Source organism: Armigeres subalbatus, chromosome 2 (genome assembly GCF_024139115.2).
Source record: "Armigeres subalbatus isolate Guangzhou_Male chromosome 2, GZ_Asu_2, whole genome shotgun sequence".
Lineage (NCBI taxonomy): Eukaryota > Metazoa > Arthropoda > Insecta > Diptera > Culicidae > Armigeres > Armigeres subalbatus.
Window position 1 is genome coordinate 286,900,661 of NC_085140.1, and position 8,251 is coordinate 286,908,911.

The following is an 8,251-nucleotide window of genomic DNA, read 5'->3' on the forward strand; positions in this document are numbered from 1 at the left end:
TTATGTGAAGGATCCGTGATTGCCAAAATCAACGGCATTTACATATGCAGTTGCTATGCACCTCAAGGTGGACGGTGGAGCAGTTCAGCCAGATGCTAGAGCAGTTAACCGACAAGCTCATTGGACGACGGCCGATAGTGATCGGAGGTGATTTCAATGCCTGGGCTGTTGAGTGGGGCAGCAGAGTAACCAATACGGGGATACATTCTGCAGGAAGCTCTGGCGAAGCTAGACGTACGATTGTGCAATGAAGGCACCGTAAGCACATTTCGCAGAGACGGGAGGGAGTCTATCATCGACATCACGTTCTGCAGTCCTTCGCTGATGCCGAACATGAACTGGAGAGTTAGTGAAATGTACACCCATAGCGATCACCAGGCGATTCGCTACTGTATTGGGCAACGAATCCCTGCGACAACATGAAGAAGAGCGACCGTTGAGCAGAAGTGGAAGATGAGAGCTTTTAATAAGGACCTCTTCGTTGAGGCGCTTCGTCCGGACAATAGTATCGAGCACATTGATGCGGCCGAACTGATAAGGAGAATGGTAACGGCTTGTGACGCCGCAATGCCGCGTAAACTGAAACCTAGAAGCAATCGCCGTCCAGCCTACTGGTGGAATGAGAGGCTCAGTGCGCTGCGTGCTGCTTGTCTCAGATCCAGGAGGCGGGCACAGAGCGAGGACGGAACCAGAAAGAGAGGAGCGCAAGGCGGCGTTCCGGGAAGATAGAACCGCATTGAAACGAGCAATCAAGATTAGCAAATCAGACTGCTACAAGGAGCTATGCCGAGAAGCAGACGCCAATCCCTGGGGTGATGCGTACAGAATTGTGATGGCGAAGATCAAAGGCCCGTCGACGCCAGCTGAAATGTGTCCAGTAATGCTGAAGGAAATCGTGGAAGGTCTCTTCCCGAAACACGACCTGACTACGTGGCCACCAACATCATACGGCGAAGATGCGGAAGCAATTGCCGAGGATCGACAAGTGTCCAATGACGAGCTGACAGAAGCAGCAAGGCACCTGAAAACGAAGAAAGCTCCCGGTCCAGATGGAATACCAAACGTGGCTCTGAAAGCTGCGATCTTGGCATATCCGGACATGTTCAGAACGGTACTCCAGCGCTGCCTGGACGAGGGTAACTTTCCAGAAATGTGGAAGACCCAGAAGCTGGGGTGTCAGGCCATTTGGCCGAATGCCGTTTGGCCGAACGCCATTTGGCCGAATGCCGTTTGGCCGAACGGGTCGTTTGGCCGAATGCCGTTTGGCCGAATAGTTAAAAAAAATTGACCTCAGTTTACGAGTAGTCCTTCTTCCTCCTTCCTTCTTCTTTCTTCCTTCCTCCTCATTCCATCTTCCTTCTTCTTTCTTCCTCCTTCCTACTTCCTTCTTCTTTCTTCCTTCTTACTTCTTCCTTCTTCCTTTTTCCTTCTTCCTTCTTCCTTCTTCTTTCTTTCGTCTTCCTTTTTTCTTTTTTCTTCCTTTTTTCTTCTTTCTTCTTTCTGCTTTCTTCGTCGTCTTCCTTCTTCATTCTTCCTTCTTTTTTCATCCTTCTTCTTTCTTCGTTTTTCCTTCTTCCTTCTTCATTCTTCCTTCTTTTTTCATCCTTCTTCTTTCTTCCTTCTTCCTTCTTCTTTCTTCGTTTTTCCTTCTTTCTGCTTTCTTCGTCCTTCTTTCCTCTTATTTCTTCCTTAGTTTTTCTTCCTTCCTCTTCCTTCTTCCTCTTTCCTTCTTCTTTTTTCCTTCTTTGTTTTTCCTTCTTCCTCTTCCGTCTTCCTTCTCCCTTCTTCCATATTCCTTCTTCCTTCTGCCTTCTTCCCTCTTCCTACTTTCTGCTTTCTTCGTCCTTCTTTCCTCTTCCTTCTTCATCTTTCCTTCTTCCTTCTTATTTCTTCGTTTTTCCTTCTTCCTTCTCCCTCCTTCCTTCTTCCTTCTTCCTTACTTTTTCTTCCTTCCTCTTCCTTCTTCCTCCTTCCTTCTTCCTTCTCCCTTCTTCCTTCTTCTTTATTCCTTCTTCCTTCTTCCTTCATTCGTCTTCCTTTTTTCTTTTTTCTTCCTTCTTTCTTCTTCCTTCTTTCTGCTTTCTTCGTCGTTCTTTTCTCTTCTTTCTTCCTTAGTTTTTCTTCCTTCCTCTTCCTTCTTCTTTCTTCGTTTTTCCTTCTTCCTTCTTCATTCTTCCTTCTTTTTTCATTATTCTTCTTTCTTCCTTCTTCTTTCTTCGTTTTTCCTTCTTCCTTCTTTCTTCTTTTTGCTTTCTTCGTCCTTCTTCCTTCTTTCTTCGTTTTTTCTCCTTCCTTCTTCCTTCTTTCTGCTTTCTTCGTCCTTCTTTCCTCTTATTTCTTCCTTAGTTTTTCTTCTTTCTTCTTCTTTCTTCCTCTTTCCTTCTTCCTTTTTCTTTCTTTGTTTTTCCTTCTTCCTTCTTCCGTCTTCCTTCTCCCTTCTTCCATATTCCTTCTTCCTTCTTCCTACTTTCTGCTTTCTTCGTCCTTCTTTCCTCTTCCTTCTTCATCTTTCCTTCTTCCTTCTTCTTTCTTCGTTTTTCCTTCTTCCTTCTTCCTTCTCCCTCCTTCCTTCTTCTTTCTTCCTTACTTTTTCTTCCTTCCTCTTCCTTCTTCCTTCTTCCTTCTTTCTCCTTCCTTCTTCCTTCTTCCTTCTTCCTTCTTCTTTCTTCCTTCTTCCTTCTTTCGTCTTCCTTTTTACTTCTTCCTTTTTACTTCTTCTATATTTTTTCTTCCTTCTTCCTTCTTCCTCCTTCTTTCTTCCTTCTTCTTTCTTCTTTCTTGCTTTTCACTACTCACTTCTCACTTCGTAAGGAAACGTGTTTCAACTATTCGGCCAAACGGCATTCGGCAAAAGGGCGTTCGGCCAAATGACCCTTTCGGCCAAATGGCATTCGGCCAAACGACATTCGGCCAAACGGCATTCGGCCAAATGACCCTAAACCTGACTACGTGGCCACCAACACCATACGGCGAAGATGCGGAAGCAATTGCCGAGGATCGACAAGTGTCCAATGACGAGCTGACAGAAGCAGCAAGGCACCTGAAAACGAAGAAAGCTCCCGGTCCAGATGGAATACCAAACGTGGCTCTGAAAGCTGCGATCTTGGCATATCCGGACATGTTCAGAACGGTACTCCAGCGGTGCTTGGACGAGGGAAACTTTTTAGAAATATGGAAGACCCAGAAGTAGAAGAAAACCTGGGAAGCCGCCGGGGAATCCGGCCTCGTATAGACCGATATGCCTGATAGATACAGTTGGGAAGCTCCTGGAGAGGATCATCCTCAACAGGTTGACAAAGTGTATGGAGGGTGAGGGTGGACTGACAATGATGCAGTTCGGATTCCGAAAAGGAGTATCAACTGTTGATGCAATCCGGACAGTACTCGAAAGTGCTGAGAAAGCGTCCAAACAGAAGCGAAGAGGAGATCGATACTGCGCAGTGGTTACGATAGACGTGAAGAACGCGTTCAACAGCGCCAGATTTGAAGCAATTGCCGCAGCGCTGCACAGAATGCGGGTTCCCGGCTATCTGTGTAACATTCTGAAGAGCTACTTTCAGAGCAGAGTTCTGGTGTATGACACAAACGAAGGGCAAAAGTCGATGCGTGTTACGGCGGGTGTTCCTCAGGGTTCCATACTCGGCCCAAGCCTCTGGAACGGGATGTATGATGGAGTCCTGACACCGCAGCTGCCCAGGAAAGTGAGAATCGTGGGTTTTGCAGACGACGTGTCGCTAACAGTGATGGGCGAGACACTCGAAGAAGTGGAGGCGTTCTGTGACGGAGGCGATAACCACAATCGAGAGTTGGATGAATGGAGTCAAGCTACAGATAGCTCACCAAAAAACGGAGGTGCTATTAGTCAGCAACTGCAAAGCAATCCAACGGATGGAGATCGTAATCGGAGGGCATGAAATTACATCGAAACGGTCACTGAAGCACCTGGGAGTGATGATTGATGACCGGCAGAGATGTCCATCTCCTCAGTGTGGTGAAAAGAAATTTTAATACACTCACACGCACAGTTGCATTTGAACGGGAGCGCGCCTCTTACGTTAGAATTCACCACAGCTTTGGAGAAGTGTGTGATAAAAGAAGATCGAACAAAATGAACCGAGCGCACAATCAACAGCAGAACAGTGCAGTGTGGAAAAAGGGCCCTAAAACGCACTGCAGTGAGCGCTGATAAATACGCAACCGTGCGCACGGCCGTGTATACGCGCCGGTGGCATTTCTGTGTGAATATTACTGCTGAGCTAATAGAATTAACCGAGCAGTTCGTAGCGATTTTTTTAAGGAAATAATATTGAATGTTCTTAAGTCTTTTGTTTTTCAGCTTAATCAATTTGCATGTAAAGCATTATGATTGCCCTAATGAATTATTTTCTCACACGGCACTTTTTCGGTCATACGAAAAATCTAATTTTACTGAAAATTTAAAAATTCTATAACTGCCGTATAATGCAAGGCAAGTGGGTTGGATAAGGCGCTTGAATTGAACTCGAATTGAACATCTAAACACCTCCATTCAACTCACTGTCTCAGCATCGTGGAGCATCGTGGAATAAAAACCGAGCTTAAACAAATGTATTCATGATCCCCTTCGATGCAGAGTACTGCAGAGAGCATGCACGCTATGTTGACTGGACAATTAGTGGACCTTAGAGGAGTGTACTAAAGCGCAAAGGCCTGCCGAGAATATTAATCATTTTCCCACATACATATTAAGAATTTGTAAATTACATTGAATAGTAAAATTCACGTAAATTTCACTAGTATCACCAACCACATAGAAAATTAATCTATTTTACGATTCTTGCGACTGACATACTGCGACTCCATACTCGATTTTTCCAGTTTTCAGGCCACGCACAACATTTTTGTTGAATCCCAAGCATCTGAGCAAGGGTCATAGTGCCTTTCATATCACGACCAAGTTTTCTCGAATTTAGCTGATAAATATGGGGTAAATTGGTTCGGTGTTACATTTTAGGTAAATTATTTTAATTTTGGAATACTTCCAAAAAAAATCATTGTCCATGTTAAATTATGTATGCAACAAACTTCTCTCCATGTGACCCTTCTTAACGCTTATCTAGAAATCCTAACGTTTAAACAAAAAAAAATCACGCTTTTTTTTCTTAAATTGTTTTTTGTCGGTTTCGGGGTCTAATCAATTTCTTTCAAAAAAATTAAGCGATTTTTTCGCCTTTTTTTACGTCGGTTTTTGGCTCTAACCAATTTGTTTTAAGAGGGTTACGATATTTACGTGATTCATAAGCAATATCAAAAAAAAAATGTCTTGCCAAAATCGAATGGTTGTTGCCAAAATCGAATGGGGTCTGTATTGGTTTTTCAAGGCTTCCTTAGCCGTGCACTGAGGTGCGCGGGTACAAAGCAAGACCATGCTGAAGGTGGCTGGGTTTGATTTCCGGTCCGGTCTAGGAAATTTTTGGGTATCGGGCATAAAAGTATCATCGTGTTAGCCTCATGCAAACGAATGCAAAAATTGTAATTAGGTAATCCCAGTGGCAGTAGGGTATCGTACACTAATTACATAAACATTTTTTCTGGGTTTTTCGAACCCCTCCTCCCTTCATATAAGATTTTTCCCACTTAAATGATTTTTCGTTTATACGGAGCGTAAGAAAATGCCAGATCCCCCTCCCCTTTAAGTGCTTATGTAATATAATAAGTGTACGGCCCTAATGCCAATAAGAAGAAGATGATATTGGCTTTTCACTACTTCTTGGTATACGAGAAAGCAAAATAGTTGCTCAGTCTAGGCTAGATAAGTTATAATTCGTTATAAATACTATACTTCATGATAGGCCAGAGCTTACTAATTTTCTAGGGTTCAGGGTCTCCAGTAGCATTGCGAGCAAAGGCGTAGGATTGGCAATCCGGAGATGGCGAGTTCGATTCTCGGTCCGGTCTAGGATGTTTTCAGGCTGGACACCCTGGGCATAGTGTATCCTTATAATTACCACACAAGATATATACTCATGCAATGGCGGGCATAGAAAGCTTTCAATTAATAACTGAGGAAATGCTAATAAAATACTAATTTGAAAAGTAGGCCAAGTTCCAGTTGGAATGTAGAGCCATTGAAGAAGAAGAAGAAGGGTCCAGGTAATAAAAATTACAAACACTTTGAATTTAATAATACTTTTTGTTGACCGCACGAAACAATACACAATTCGAAGAAAAATTAGGTGGTATTAAAAAGTTGTAGGAATTGCTGTAACCCGAGAAATTTTATTGAAGCCGATACTGAATAAAAGGCGTGTGCCTTTAGGAGATGGCGTAAACCAGGAATATACATAGCGAAACTTTAATCTAAAGTAGCCTCGAATATAAGAAATATGTATCTGCATAAAAGGAGTGCTTTATTTCTTGTCAATAGGAATGGAGTGAGGGGTCTCCAGTTAGCCGCGAGCAAAGGCATAGGATTGCCAATCCGGAGATAACGAGCTCGATTCTCGGTCCGGTCTAAAATGTTTTCGGGTGGGAAACATTCGCGACTCCCTGGGCCTAGTGTATGCATTGAACATGCCATAAGAGGATAACCAATAGTAAAGTTAACGTTGTCCACTGTATCCGCATGATGATGGAGAGTGTTCTTATCTTTATAATGCATTGGTTCAATTAACTTGTAATCTCTGATGAATTGAATAATATCTACATTTCATTTTTTGGGGTATCCAGTTAGCTTTGCGAGAAAAGGCGTAGGATTGCCAATCTTGAAATGACAAGGCCGATTCTCGGGCCGGCCTAGGATGTTTTCAGAAGACATGACAACAATATGTCTTTATTAAAGAAACTTGCAGCCCTTACCCAACAAACAACGACAAGCTACAAATAAGCATCTAAGTTGAATTATTGTTTATTATATCTTCATAGCTGAATAAAATGGATCCTGAATAATTCCCTAGAAAGATTTCATTTCAGCATTTGATTCAACTAATATTCAACTTGGACTATTTATTTTTTTACCATTTTTATTTGAAGTCGAACTAACGTTTTAGTTTTATCACATTTCAGCACATTGGAGAAGTTTATCAATGTGCTGAACTAATGATTTTTAAAATTCTCTGTTCGACTATGATGTGATGCTCTAAAAGGGTGGTCGAATTGAGTTTGAATAGTAGATTAATAAGCAAGCATTAGACATTCTTCTTAACCTTTGTCCTTCTTAACCATTGGATTTCACCTTTGTCGGATCTATCGCACAGTGGAAGAAAACATTATAGGTAATAGGTTATGCTTTTTCCGTTTGAAAGAAAATCGCGATGGCTTGAATTGATGATATTTGGATAGGAAAATAATGATTTATTTTCAAGACATTGTTGGATTCATTGTCAAGAACACTCAGGCTTTTTATATTCGTGGGGCAATTCATAATTATTTCGTGATACATAATTAATTCCTGATCTATAAAGGTGTTGGAGATTATAACCAACAAAATTGCTGGAGCAATGAAGAAAATTTATGCAGTTGTTTTAAAGTTGTGCGGAAACGAACACAAACAAATTCATATAAAATCGACCATATTGCATGTTTGTTACAGATTCCATATGTACTAGTTGTTTTTCTATATGTAAATAAATTTCGATATGTATAGTCATTTACTTGCTACATGATGGCACAGTGATATCGCAACTTGTTATTCAGAGATTCCGAGCAAGGTCAAAATTAAATCCATTAAATATTCATAAACTCCATTAATATCATTGGGGACGGATTTTATTTTACCGTTTTGACATTATTTTCATATATTTTTTCCCAGTGTTCGATGGTTATGGCTGGCTAAATAATGGTTGAAATAAAAATCTTGTACAGTTATTAACAAACTGTAATTTGACAGATTGACTTGTTGAATAAGAGTCCAATAATGATTTATATTCAGCCATACGATTATTTATGTTATGCGTCGAGTAGGCCATAACTTACAAATCAAGGATGGCGCGGATGATCAAATGTCAGCAGTTCGAGACCCGATTTAGGAAAATTTTAAAATGATTATATGAAAATAGCAATTTCTTCAACGTACGTTCAATGGAGATCCTGATGATGTTACCCTCAATGCGTTATTATTTTCGAAAAATTTACATGTAGCTGAATTAAGGCTAAGTAAAATGCTTATTAAAGGTTTAACAAATCAGGTAATAAAGTTGTTTTTCAAAATAAGATGTTGTAGCTGTATAACTTCTCCAAAATTGTGTGAACAAAGCCTGAACAGAAGTTGCGA